This window comes from Rattus norvegicus, chromosome 1 (genome assembly GCF_036323735.1).
Source record: "Rattus norvegicus strain BN/NHsdMcwi chromosome 1, GRCr8, whole genome shotgun sequence".
In the NCBI taxonomy this organism is placed as follows: domain Eukaryota; kingdom Metazoa; phylum Chordata; class Mammalia; order Rodentia; family Muridae; genus Rattus; species Rattus norvegicus.
This window is the reverse complement of record NC_086019.1, coordinates 119,634,224-119,648,016: the sequence shown is the minus strand read 5'-3', so window position 1 is coordinate 119,648,016 and position 13,793 is coordinate 119,634,224. Positions and strand designations below refer to the sequence as shown.

Below are 13,793 nucleotides of genomic sequence, written 5' to 3'. Positions count from 1 at the left end.
GGCTTGTCTGCCTCTCTGAAGGTTTAGCTCTCCCTCCCACGGGATTTGGGTGCAGAGAACTGTTTATCCGGTCTGTTTCTTTCAGGTTCCGGCGGTGTCTCAGGCGCAGGGGTCCTGCCGCTCCTGGGCCCTCCCCCACGGGAGCCCAGAGTCCTTATACAGTTTCCTCTTGGGCCAGGGATGTGGGCAGGGGTGAGCAGAGTTGGTGGTCTCTTCCGCTCTGCAGCCTCAGGAGTGCCCACCTGACCAGGCGGTTGGGTCTCTCTCTCACCGGGTCTGGGAGCAGAGAGCTGCTGCGGGCCGGGATCCGCGGGTGTGGGACTTCCGGTAAACACAGAACGTGCCGGGTCCTAGAGAAATTCTGCTTCCATGTGTCCCAAGCTCACCAGGCAGCTTTCGTGCAGCAGAAATTTTGGTCTTACCTGTGGTCCCGAGGCTCAGGTTCGCTCGTGGGGTGCTGCCCAGGGGCTCTCTGCAGCGGCAGCAACCAGGAAGACCTGTGCCGCCCCTTCCGGGAGCTTCAGTGCACCAGGGTTCCAGATGGTCTTTGGCTTTTTCCTCTGGCGTCCGAGATGTGTGTGCAGGGAGCAGTCTCTTCTGGTTTCCCAGGCTTGTCTGCCTCTCTGAAGGTTTAGCTCTCCCTCCCACGGGATTTGGGTGCAGAGAACTGTTTATCCGGTCTGTTTCTTTCAGGTTCCGGCGGTGTCTCAGGCGCAGGGGTCCTGCCGCTCCTGGGCCCTCCTCCACGGGAGCCCAGAGTCCTTATACAGTTTCCTCTTGGGCCAGGGATGTGGGCAGGGGTGAGCAGAGTTGGTGGTCTCTTCCGCTCTGCAGCCTCAGGAGTGCCCACCTGACCAGGCGGTTGGGTCTCTCTCTCACCGGGTCTGGGAGCAGAGAGCTGCTGCGGGCCGGGATCCGCGGGTGTGGGACTTCCGGTAAACACAGAACGTGCCGGGTCCTAGAGAAATTCTGCTTCCATGTGTCCCAAGCTCACCAGGCAGCTTTCGTGCAGCAGAAATTTTGGTCTTACCTGTGGTCCCGAGGCTCAGGTTCGCTCGTGGGGTGCTGCCCAGGGGCTCTCTGCAGCGGCAGCAACCAGGAAGACCTGTGCCGCCCCTTCCGGGAGCTTCAGTGCACCAGGGTTCCAGATGGTCTTTGGCTTTTTCCTCTGGCGTCCGAGATGTGTGTGCAGGGAGCAGTCTCTTCTGGTTTCCCAGGCTTGTCTGCCTCTCTGAAGGTTTAGCTCTCCCTCCCACGGGATTTGGGTGCAGAGAACTGTTTATCCGGTCTGTTTCTTTCAGGTTCCGGCGGTGTCTCAGGCGCAGGGGTCCTGCCGCTCCTGGGCCCTCCCCCACGGGAGCCCAGAGGCCTTATACAGTTTCCTCTTGGGCCAGGGATGTGGGCAGGGGTGAGCAGTGTTGGTGGTCTCTTCCGCTCTGCAGCCTCCGGAGTGCCCACCTGACCAGGTGATTCGGTCTCTCTCTCACCGGGTCTGGGAGCAGAGACTTTTTCTGAATCCTCTGATAGGTGCAGAAGACATGTGAAAAGTTTAAAAAGCCTGATATGCATTCTATCCTTCAATACTTTTACTATCCTTTATGAGAGAAGTCCGAGGTGATTCTTCTAGCATTGTTCATTGCATTTTGATGGTCTGAAAAGAGGAATAAAATAGGAATGAAACTATCTTTGAAAAACTGTTCAGAACCAGGAAGTAAATTTCCCTCCCTTAATGTTTTTCAGTAAAACTATATGTGTTTAGATTGTATTTAAAGCATAGAAAAAAGGAAACTAGGTTTTTTTGAACATTTTTCCTTATAATGGTTTATTTAGCTTAAAATCAAGAATGGCTTCTTGTACTTCAAGGAAGACAGATAAGTGGTGACACTGCTTCTGTTTACCTGTTTTCTATGTGCTAGGATTGATTATTTAATAAACTCAGCATCTGTGAGATCAACAGCCCAAAAGTCTTATGTTTATATTCTCCATCTGTTAAGCATTTTCTCTTGGTTCATTTCTTGGATGTCAAATTCACCATTTTCTTACCTATTATTCAATACCTCAAATAATAAAACTCAAACATCTGATGCAAAGTGAACTAGTGAAAATGTATCGAAATTGGTAGTTATCAATACATGTGTTAATTGTTGATTATATCCAGTTCGGTGAAGCTTAAAGGCTAATAGCCATAAAATGAAGTTCAAATGTAAGACTTTCTCTTCAGCTTTTTCACACAGAGATTGAAACTTTAGTGATTCAAAGAGTCCTGCCTTGATATTTTTTATAATATCTCAGTCTGAATGTACTATTTTGTAATTACTAGGTCTGATATCCAAGTGATGAATATGGTGGTATAGACCAGCACAGATTTCAGGCCTCTAAAGCACACACAAGCATGTATAGTATTTTATCTTGTCAATTTCTTAGATTTTTAGAATACTACATATTTATAATTTCACTGCTTTGTAAAAAATATATACCTTTTTTTACAGGTTTCTCAAAGTATTTCCTTAGGAAAAAATATTTTTTTCATTATGTAAGTGAGATAACAAATGTGTCCCAATAAAGACATTGAACACAAAAGCAAAATAGTGTTAGAATATTAAATATTGATCTTAAGAAAAATTGTGAGAGATAAGATTTATATACAATCATTTATCATTTAGAAAACTATAAAACATCAACTAGATAATTGCTGGAAAAATATCATTTTAACACCTCAATACTACCTCATTAATATCTACTAGAATAAGCTCTTCTTTATATTAAATTATTTTATTTAGATTCCAAATGTGTCTTCTTTCTTGATTGCCCATTCCAGAGTTCTTCACATGATCCACTTTGTCCTTTGTTTCTGAGAGGGTACTCTGTCCACAACACAACTATGCCCTTTCACTTCCCCAGCATTCCCCTTTCCTAGTGCATCAAATCGCTACCTGATTATGTGCATCCTATCCCACTTAGACCGGACAGGGCAGCATATAAAATGGGGGTCTTGGAGTAGCCCATGTATGCTCTTTGGTTGGTCGCTTAGTCTCTGGGACCTTCTAGAAATCCAGATGAGTTGACACTCTTGGTATTCCTACAAGGTTGCTATCTGCTTCAGTTCCTTCAACCATGCCCTTAACTCTTCATAGAGGTCTGTGACCTCCATTGTATGCTTGGCTGAGAGTATTTGCATCTGCCTCAGAAGCTGCTGGTAGAACTTCTCAGAGAGCAGCCATGATAGGCTCCTGTATGCAAGCACAACATAGCATGGTTAGTTTAAGTTTGGTGCCCACCCATGGAATGCATCCCAATATGCGCTGTTCCCTGGTCAGCCATTCTTTCAGTATCTGCTCCCTTTTCATCGGGGCATTTCTTTTAGACAGGAAAATTTGGGTCAAAAGTTTTGTAGATATGTTGGTCTTCCCAACCTTCCACTAGGAGTACTTACTGATTAATGGATATGGTCTCTTCAAGTTCCATATCCCCACTGTTAGGAATTTTGGATAAGGTCACCTACACTGAGTCTTGTGAGCCGCCCCCCCATCCCAGGAATCTGTATCCTTCTAGAAATTCTCTCCATTCCCAACTCTGGCAGGGGCATATTTCCATTCATTCTCCTGGCCCTCTGACCCTCTCAGCTGTCTCCACACATACCTGATCCTTCCCCCTTTTTCCTCTCATCCTCTGCAGTCTGAGCTAGGTCTCACCACCTCTACCTCCCATGATTATTTTGTCCACCATTCTAAGTGGGAATTAAGCATCCTCACTTGGCTTTCATTCTTATTTAAATTATGAGTGTATGTGGGATGTATCATGGGTATTATAAAATTTTTGGTTAATATTCACTTATGGAATATACACCATGCATGCCCTTTTAGGTGCTCTTATGAAATTTCAATAGCCTTAAATTTTTATAGAAGGAAGAACGAACTAGTGCCTTAAGAGCAAGTTATTTTTCCCATTAGAAAATAATTTCTTTTAAAGAGTCAATTAAGGATTCCCTTAAATCTCTTGTTTCTTGTTACTTCCCTGGATTCTGCTCTGTATTAAATGTGTCCATTTCTAATTCTGTGGTGGTGTTGGCAGCCCTGGGAAGCAATAGTGTTAGGGGACCCAAAATTATGGGAAGCAGTGCTGTCTATCCCTGGGTTAATGATGACACCAATGACATAAAGATTAGTAATGTCATAACAATCATGGTCAAAAGCATTACAGTGTAGCCCAGCTAGGGGCACAGGGATAAAAGGAATCAATTTTCTCTTTGAGGAACTCAATAGAGGCTTTGGTGAAGTTTTAATATGCCCTCATACTGTTTCACATTGAGCATGCTGTACATTACTATTGCAGCTTTGTTGGCAAACACTCTGTGCACCATAAAAAGGACCTTGTGTGAGTGTCTACTGGTGTGCATGTCTGTGAGATTGACCCATTTTTCATGACCAATATTTCTTGCTGTCTTGCAGACATGAGGCATGCCCTCTTGGAACCAGAACCTCACATCTATCAGAGAACTGGTAAGATGATCTCTGACTGCTTTTTTATTTAAGGGACATGTGACTTCTTTTAAATTCAGAATCAGGTTATTTTCTACTTTACACATCCATGGGTTCACATAGAGAAATCAATATTTTCTTGTTCCTGATATTTCTTGTATACACAACAATGAGCTAATATTCATGCACAGAGAGGGATAGCACATTATTGTCCTTGAACTCTCCATCTCTGTTGTTCTATGTCTCTTCTTCCTTCCCAATTTTTCTTCAAAAATTTTATCCCACTCTTATTAAGTTATAAGACCACAATCCATCAAGAATCAAGTGCCCACATAAGAAGTCTTACCATGGGAGGCATAATCTTATGTATCCTAATGCCACAGGCACAACAAGGTGTTCTGTACTAGACTCTGGAATATTGATCACAGTCTCAAAGATGTGACATGGGAAACAAGTTCATCTCAAGGTGGCAGCCAATATGAAAGAACATTGTTCATATTCTACACTACACATTATGCTCCACAAGATTCAAGAGTCTGTTCGCAACAATGAGCTTCAAAATGCAGGTTCAACTTAGAAATAAATGATCTCTCTGTTCCAGTTCATCTGAATAGCACTTAGGCCCATACTAATGGACTATACAATATGTGTCTAATTGCTCTTCATTTGCAAGGTGTATCTCACTATGGGAACAACCTGAAAGTGGGACCCTTCATAATGAAAAGGTTAATAACAGATTAGATCCAGTTATTGCTTCAAGAGAAATCAATGAGGCTTAATGTGTGTCTATTAGTCCCTTGTGCTTATGTTCATCTGATTAACACAGTAGCCAGGAAAATTTACTTGTACTGGTCCCAGTACAACAGAAGATGTAACTGCATGAAGTATTCTTTTCAGTGGCATAATCCCTGTAGACCTCCTATAAAATTTCACTGAATTTTTATGAATGTCATGGCAAATGTGCCTTCATATCATTTTCTTCCCTAAAGACCTTAGTCAAATAATCAAGAAGATGTCCCTTTTATTCATGGAAGATGTTAGTACCATGTAGCTCTCTCTGCCAACTGTATAAATTCTTAATTTTGAGACAGTTTTGGTAACCCTGGAAAGTGATGAGGTTAGGTGATATAAAAGCAGGGGAATGGGTATCAGTGTTCAGTTTAGGCCTTGGTTAATGACCACCCAATGTGATGAACAAATTGATGACATAAAAATCATGCTCAGGGTGTCTTATATTATTTGGGACTATTATGAAGGGTGTCATTTCTTTAATTTCTTTGTCAACCTGTTTATACTTGGAGTAGAGAAAAGCTACTAATTGGTATGAGTTAATTTTATATCCAGCAACTTTGCTAAAGTTGTTTATCAGGCTTAGTATTTCTTTGGTGAAACTTTTGGAGTCACTTAAGTATACTATCATATCCTCTGCAAATAGAGATATTTTGACTTCTTCCTTTCCAATTGGTAATACTTTGACCTCCCTTTCTTGTCTTATTGTTCTGGCTAGGACTTTGAGTGCTATATTGCATAATTAGGGAGAGAGTGGGCAGCCTTGTCTAGTCCCTGATTTTAGTGGGATTGCTTCAAGCTTCTCACCATTTAGTTTAATATTAGCTACTCGTTTGCTGTATATTGCTTTACTATATTTAGGTATGGCCCTTGAATTCCTGATCTTTCCAGGACTTTTATCATGAAGGAGTTTTGAATTTTGTTATATGCTTTCTCTGCATCAAATGAAATGATCATGTGGTTTGTTTCTTTGAGCTTGTTTACATAGTAGACTATGTTGATAGATTTCCATATATTAAAATATCCCTGAATTGCTGGGTTGAAGCTTACTTGATCATGATGGATGATCGTGTGGATGTGTTCTTGGATTCGGTTTGCAAGAATTTTATTGAGTATTTTTGGTGTCGATATTAATAAGGGAACTTGGTCTGAAATTCTCTTTCTTTGTTGGGTCTTTGTGTGGTTTCAGTATAAGAATAATTGTGGCTTCATAGAAGGAATTTAGTAGTGGTCTGTCTATTTCTATTGTGCAGAGTAGTAGTGTTGGTATGAGCTCAGTTATGATAGTCTGAAAAAAGTCTGCACTGAACCCATCTGGTCCTGGACTCTCTTTAGTTGGGAGACTTTTAACAACTGCTTCTATGTCTTTAGGACTTATGGGGTTGTTTATCTATTCCTTATTGAACTTTGGTACATGGTATCTGTCTATGAAAATTGTCCATTTCCTCCAGATTTTCCAGTTTTGTTGAATATAAGCTTTTGTAGTAGGATCTTATGAGTTTTTTTTAATTTCCTCAGATTCTGTTGTTATACCTCCCTTTTCATTTCTGATTTTGTTAATTTGGATACTCTCTGTGTGCCCTCTGGCTAGTTTGACTAAGGGCTTATCTATCTTGTTGATTTCCTTAAAGAACCAGCTCCTTGCTTTGTTGTTTCTTTGTAAAGTCTTTTTGATTCTACTTAGTTGACTCCAGCCCTGATTTTGATTACTTCCTGCCTACTAATCCTCTTGGGTGTATGTGCTTATTTTTGTTCTAGAGCTTTTAGGTGTGCTGTGAAGTTGTTGATATATGCTGTCTCTTATTTCTTTTTGCAGGCACTCAGAGCTATGAGTTTTCCTCTTAGCACTGCTTTCATTATGTCTTGGAAGTTTGGGTATGATGTGCCTTTATTTTTATTAAATTCTAATAAGCCTTTTATTTCTTTATTTATTTCTACCTTGACAAATTTATCATTGAGTAAATTGTTGTTCAACTTCCATGTATATGTGGGCTTTCTGTCCCTTATAAAAGAAGAGAAGGTTTAGGGAATAGAGGGCTTATGCACAGGAAACCAGGAAAGGAAATTAAATTTGAAACGTAAACAAAAATTATCCAGTAAAAAATTATGCTCAGTAAAATTATACCGAGGTAAAATCAGGAAGACATGGATGAAAGGGTCCTATTTGTCTTTGAATAATCTTGTAGTACATTTCTAAAGTTCTAAAATGCAATTTTCCTGTTTCCAACTAATGGGAACTTATAAAATTCTGGTTCACGAAGCACCTTGCATGACATTTACTGTTGTGAGAGTGGCTTCAGGGTACCTATTGCTCATTACACTTTCTACTCTGGTATCTTAGTGTTATGTGTCATGTCCTCTTACATTCCAGAGTAACACAAATATTCAGTACATAGAAAAATCTAGGCTAAAACAGCACTTCAAAAGGATATGCACCTCTACCTTTTGGAATCAGAATCTCATGCTGTCTATAATTACTGATTTTAGAAATTCATCAATTTTCCTCACGGTTGATTCTGAGACCTGTTGATCCAAAGATTAATGGAGGAAAATTGTATTTTCCTCATTCTGTATATGTCCCAAAATACATAGCCATGAGCTAATTTGTGGACAGAAGTAAATAAAACATTATTATTCCTAGAGTTCCCATCTTTGTTACTTTGTTACTTTGACAAGTGTGTTCAAAGAAACTCAACACATTCTATCTTATATGATTTGAAGGAACTGCTTCTGATGGCACCCACAATGGGAGAAAAAAGAAGGCTAAAAATTTTCAAAATGGCCAAGCTCCACATGAAGTGGCCCTTATAGGCAAATATTTGACCACAGGTTTTCTAAAAAGATTACTTCTCTGGAAAATTAGATATAAAGATAAGTAGAAATTTAGGTGTTATTCTCTGTCCCTCCTTCTTTCTTAATTTCCTTAACAATTATCTTCCGCCTTTTATTGAATGATCCATCCACACTCCATGAGAACACCAATACCCACATAGGAGGTAATACCAGGGCAGACATGAACATATGGATCCTAATGCTCCAGGATAAATAATATTGCATGTACTAGACACAGGAACAAAGGTCACATTCTCAATATAGCTACATGAGAAACTATTTCATTTCAATGGAACTGCCTCATTGGCAGCACATTGTTAATTATCTACATCCACCACTGAGATTTAACTTTGAAGTTAGGCCTGTTATAGAAATGATATATCTATTCCAATTTATCTGAGGAGCACATACTTCAATTCCAACCAGCTCCAAAATGTATATCTAGTTGCTCTTGTCCTGCCCAATCCATTTCACTCTGGAAACAAACCAGAAAATTGGCCCCTTTGCATAACAGGTAGGTTAATAAGATGTGAATTAGTTATTGGGTAAAGAGACAACAATGAGTCTAACCATGGGTCAATTTGTCACCTGACCTGCCTGAAAAATATGATAGGAAAGAACAATTTTTGTCCTGGGCCTAATACAATATAACAAACTGCTACAATACGGGCACTGATCAATGTCATTATCCTTGTAAAGTGTAGTGACAAGGATACAGATCCACTGACTTTAAATTTTTATGAAAAGAAGGACAAAAGAGTGTGTTTAAAACTTACAAATTTGTTCATTAAAGAAGACTTTTTTTAAATAATCAAGAAGGGTTTCCATGAATCCAATGAAGACTTTGATATACTGCAGTGAAAATGTCTCCATTAATAACCATATAATTTGAACATGCATTCTCCAAATCAGAGTGAGGAACACAGTGTCCATTTTAACAGACTCTAACATCAATACTTAGGGCCCTGTTATTGTACATGTTCATCTCACTTGGGGAGATCACCTGAATGTTGGTCTCTACACAGTGTTTAGACCAAGAACAGACATGATCTGGCCATTCATTCAAGAGGTAGCAGTGAGTTTTTTGTTGGAATTAATTGGTCCATTTTATTTTCACTGAACTTACTAATGATATACCAAGAATCCTTCTGGGTTTTGAAACCCTTAAGAAATATCCTGCTTAAGGAATTCCCTAAAAAAGGAACTCTGCCTCCACTTTAAGGAGACATTTCTCTGCACGTCTAAATTTATTGATAACACCTTCCTGTAATTGGGGTCTCCATCTTTGTTGCTTTGGTTTTTTTTGTTACATTGTGAGGAGTTGCAGGAACTCAATACAGGCTTCCAAACATGAGCAAACTTTTCAATTTCCCATGACACTGGTTAACCAAGTGATAGAACCTGGGTTAGTGAGGGAGAAGAGGTCAATAAATCTCCAAGAGTTCCGGCTTCCACATGATGCATTCCCAAAAGGCAAACCTTTAAGAAAATTTTCAAAAAATATCACTCCACAAGGAAACTGGGAATGTGGAGAAGCTGAAGTTTCAGGTGGTGCCTTGGGTCCCACTTCCTGTCCAATTTCGTGCATAGTGTTTAATCATTCTCTTACTAAAGTTAACTGCAGAATTCATCAAGAAACAAATCCTACCTAACATGTGAATTCAGGAGCATGCCTGGTCTGAAGGAACCTGATGCCACTGTAAGGCATGAAACATTGCTTGAACTAGTCTCAAAAACTTTGGTCCCCTTCTCAATTTAGTGATATGGCAATCCATTAAATGCTAACACAAGTGGATCCATAGCTGAATTTTGGTCACTCTCTTCTGTGACACTGAACCTCTGCAGTATTCATTTACCAGCATTGAGCACCAGGTTTTATAATGAAAATTGGGCTATGGAGAAGAATAATCACTCCCTTGTAGATTAAATGAGAAATGTATTGCTCCCTTTGAACAGTCTACAAAATCTCTATGTCGTTGCTCATTTATTGCTCTAACCATATTACTCCGGGAACTCAACCTGAGTCTTGGTCCCTAACAATGTTTAAGCAAAGGAAAGATGGGATCTGGGTAACTGCTTCAAATGGAAAAGTGACATTGTGTTTCAATGCACTGCAATTTTGTACTTTCATTGACCTTACTAACAGGATAGGGATTTAACCACCGAGGGGCTTGAGCATGGTAACAGAATGGGGAGCTGCAAGAGGGATTCTGGTAAGTGGGATCATACCTTAGAGCTCTTATGCAGTCTCCTTCCCATTAAATTATTTTGTGAAAGGAGGGAAAACAAGTGTCTTCACATCTTCTTCTTTCCTCCTGTAAAAAAGGAATTCTTCAAAAATTCAAGCAAGGGTTCCCTTACGTCCCTACAAGAGGTTTTACCCCTGCAGACCTCTGGACTTACAAGTGATGATTCATAACTCTGAGGCAGTGCTGGCAGCCCATGTAAACTCTGGTATTAGATGATACTAAGTTATGGTTAGCTGTATTCTGCATGGGTCTGGGTCTATGTCGATGATAGCATCAAAAGGTCGTAAAGGGAGATGATGACATAAAAATCATGCTCAATAGTATTACGCTGAGGCCCAAACAGGGATACAGTGTTACAAGCAGTCTTTTCTTTTTGACGACCATTTTTAGGACTCATCTGAAGTGCATGTTCTGTTTCCCCCTAGAGGAAACCTAAACACTCTTGGTGCACTTCTGTTGGCAAACATTGCCTGCTCACTAGTACCTAGTCTCACATTCCACTTCTGGGCAATTCTGCATCACCTACCCATTGCTCATGATCCTGTCTTTTCTGATGTCTTGCAATCATCTGGCATGCCTCATTGCAGCCCAGAGAATCACCAATCTTAGGTAAGTAAAAAGATCATGTCTAATGGCTTCCACTACTAGTGACTTTTGTCTCCACTTTTTGGGTACTGAATCTCTCCCATCTCATGTTTTTTATTTAATTAAAAACAAACAAAAAAAACAGTTCTCAGAAACTAAGGGACAATTCTCAATGTGTTCTGCCCTTCAGAACTGCAGATTTAAAAATCATCTGGTATATCCTAATCCCAATAACTCATATGCACATAAGTTTGAGCTACGTGCCACAGACCCAAGAGGATAACACCTTCCCGTACTCATGTCTCCATTAATGTTGCTTACATTGTGAGGAGTTGCAGTAACTCAACACAGACTTCCAAGCCTATGAAGAGATTTTGATTTCCCATGATATTGGAGACCCAAATGACAGATCCTGAATTAGCGAGGGTGAAGTAATCTATAAATCTCCAACAGGGATGACTTCCACATAATTTATGCCAGAAAAGCAAACATTTTAGTAAATTTTGAAAAATGTTCACTCCACAGAGAAACTGGACATATGGAAAAGTTGAAGCTTCAGGTGTTGCCTTGGGTCACATTTCCTTTCTAATTTCCATCACAGTGTTTCAACCTGCTCTTACTAAATTTCACCGAAGAATTCAGCAGGAAAAAATCAAAAGCAGAAGGTTGTTTCAGGAGCAGGCCTGGTAAGGGAACCTGATGCCACTGTAAGGCATGCCAACATTGCCTGACCTAGTTTCAAGAACTTTGGTCACCTTCTCAGTTTAGTGACATGGCAATCCTTTAAAGCTTAATACAAATGGATCCATGGCCAAATATTGGTTACTCTATACTATGCCACTGACTCTCTGGAGCATTCACATAGCATTGGACACTGATTATTAACATGCATGTTGGACTTTGAAGAGGAATGATCTCTCCCTTGCAGAATGATTAGGAAACACACAGTTCCATTCATACAGTCTCTAAAATCTTTATGAAGTTGCTCACTTATTGTCCTCTCTCTATTACTTAGGGAATTTAATGTGATTGTTGGTCACTGACAATATTTAGACAAAGACAGAGGGGATATGGGTAATTGTTTCAAGAGGAAGAATTGAACCTGTGTGGCAATGGTTTAGTCTTTTGTATTTTCATTGACAATACTATTACAATAGAGAAGAAACCTTCTGGAGCCTGGCCACAGTAGCATGAAAGAGGCAGCTGCAAGAGAGATTTTTTTCAGGGTCTTTATTCCTGTAGAGTTAATATACAGTCTCTCTCATCCTAAAATTATTTTATGAAAAGAAGAGCAAACATGTGCCTTGATTTATTTTTCTCTTTCCTCATTTAGAGAAGGCATTCTGCAAAGATTTAAGCTAGAGGTCCCTTTAATCCCTGGATGAGCTTTGAAACCTGAAGCCTTCCATACTTACAAGCAACCATTCATAACTCTAAGGCAGTATTAATAACTCAGATAACCCATGGTGTTAGGTGATATCAAATAATAGGTAGATGTGCTTTGCATGGGTGTGCATCAATGATGAAAACTAAAATTATGAAGAGAGATGATGGCATAAAAATCATGCTCAATTGGATTATGCCAAATCCCAACCGAGATATGGAGTTACAAGCAGTCACTTTTCTCTTTGAGGACCACTTGCAGGATGCTTATGAGCTCCTCAGATGCACTTGTGTTGTTTCCCCCTAGAGGGAACCTGATCATTCTCAGTGCAATTTTGTTAGCAAACAGTGCCTGGTAGCTAGAATGTAGTCTAACATTCTAATTGTGTGCAAGTCTGTGAGGCACACCCATTGATTCTGTGTCTTCTGTTATCTCGCAGTCATCTGGCATGCCTCTTTGCAGATCAAAGAATCAAAGACCTCAGGTAATTGAACAGATCATGTCTAATGTCTTCCCCTACTAATGAACCATGTCTCCATTTTTGGCTTCTAAATCTCAGCCATTCAAAATCTTTGTATTAAAAAAGAAACAAAAACAGAACCTAACAACTAAAGGCCAATTCTGAGCATGATCTGCCCTATAGAACTGGAGACTTACAAAGCATAAGAAATTTCCTAATTCCCAAAGACTCCTACACTCATATGTTTGAGCTACTTTGGCATAGATCAAAGAGGATAGTACCTTCCCATATTTGGGATCTCTATTTTTTTTACTTACATTGTGAGGAGTTACAGGGGTGCAACACAGGTTTCCAAGCTTGTGCAGAGTTTTCTATTTCCTATGCCACTAAAGGAGCATGGGCCAGAGCATGGATTAGTGAGGGAGATGTATTCTATAAATCTCCAACAGGGTCAGCCTCCACATAATGTATTCCCCAAAAGCAAAGCTTTGAGCAAATTTCAAAAAACTCTCACTCCACAGAGAACCTGGCTTGTGGAGAAGTTGAAGTTTCAGGTGTCTACTTCATCCCCAAATCCTTAACAGTGTCTCATCCTTATCTTATTAAAATTCACTGAAGAATTCTTCAGGAAACAAATTCTATACAGGAGGTGATTTTAGGAGCAGGTGTAATCTGAAGGAACCTGATGTTTCTGTGAGGCATGACAACAGGGCCTGAAATAGTTTCAGGAACTTTGGTCACCTTCTCAATTTAGTGAAATTGCAATCCTTTAAAGCCTAACACATATGGATCCAAGGCCAAATATCAGTCACTCTCTTCTGTACTTCTAACTCTCTCTAGCATTCACATACCAGTATTAGACTTGGAGTTTGTTTTTTTTTTTTTTTTTGGTTCTTTTTTTTCGGAGCTGGGAACCAAACCCAGGGTCTTGCACTTCCTAGGCAAGCGCTGAACCACTGAGCTAAATCCCCAACCCTGGACTTGGAGTTTTAACGTGAAGGTTGGACTTCGGACTG

General features: G+C 40.1%; 1 protein-coding gene, 2 non-coding genes and 1 pseudogene across 3 annotated transcripts in view; all 4 read left to right on the top strand.

Annotated features, from left to right (window-relative positions):
* Nucleotides 1-13,793, top strand: part of LOC102551177 (uncharacterized) — a 48,517-nt gene that overhangs the window by 16,635 nt on the left and 18,089 nt on the right. The gene's annotated exons all lie outside the window — the stretch shown is intronic.
* Nucleotides 4,132-4,208, top strand: LOC120100291 (small nucleolar RNA SNORD115). The gene has a single exon (XR_005500066.1). It is a non-coding gene; the product is annotated as a small nucleolar RNA SNORD115 (small nucleolar RNA).
* On the top strand, nt 10,601-10,685 carry LOC120100273 (small nucleolar RNA SNORD115; annotated as a pseudogene).
* Nucleotides 12,447-12,523, top strand: LOC120100287 (small nucleolar RNA SNORD115). Its single transcript, XR_005500062.1, has one exon. It is a non-coding gene; the product is annotated as a small nucleolar RNA SNORD115 (small nucleolar RNA).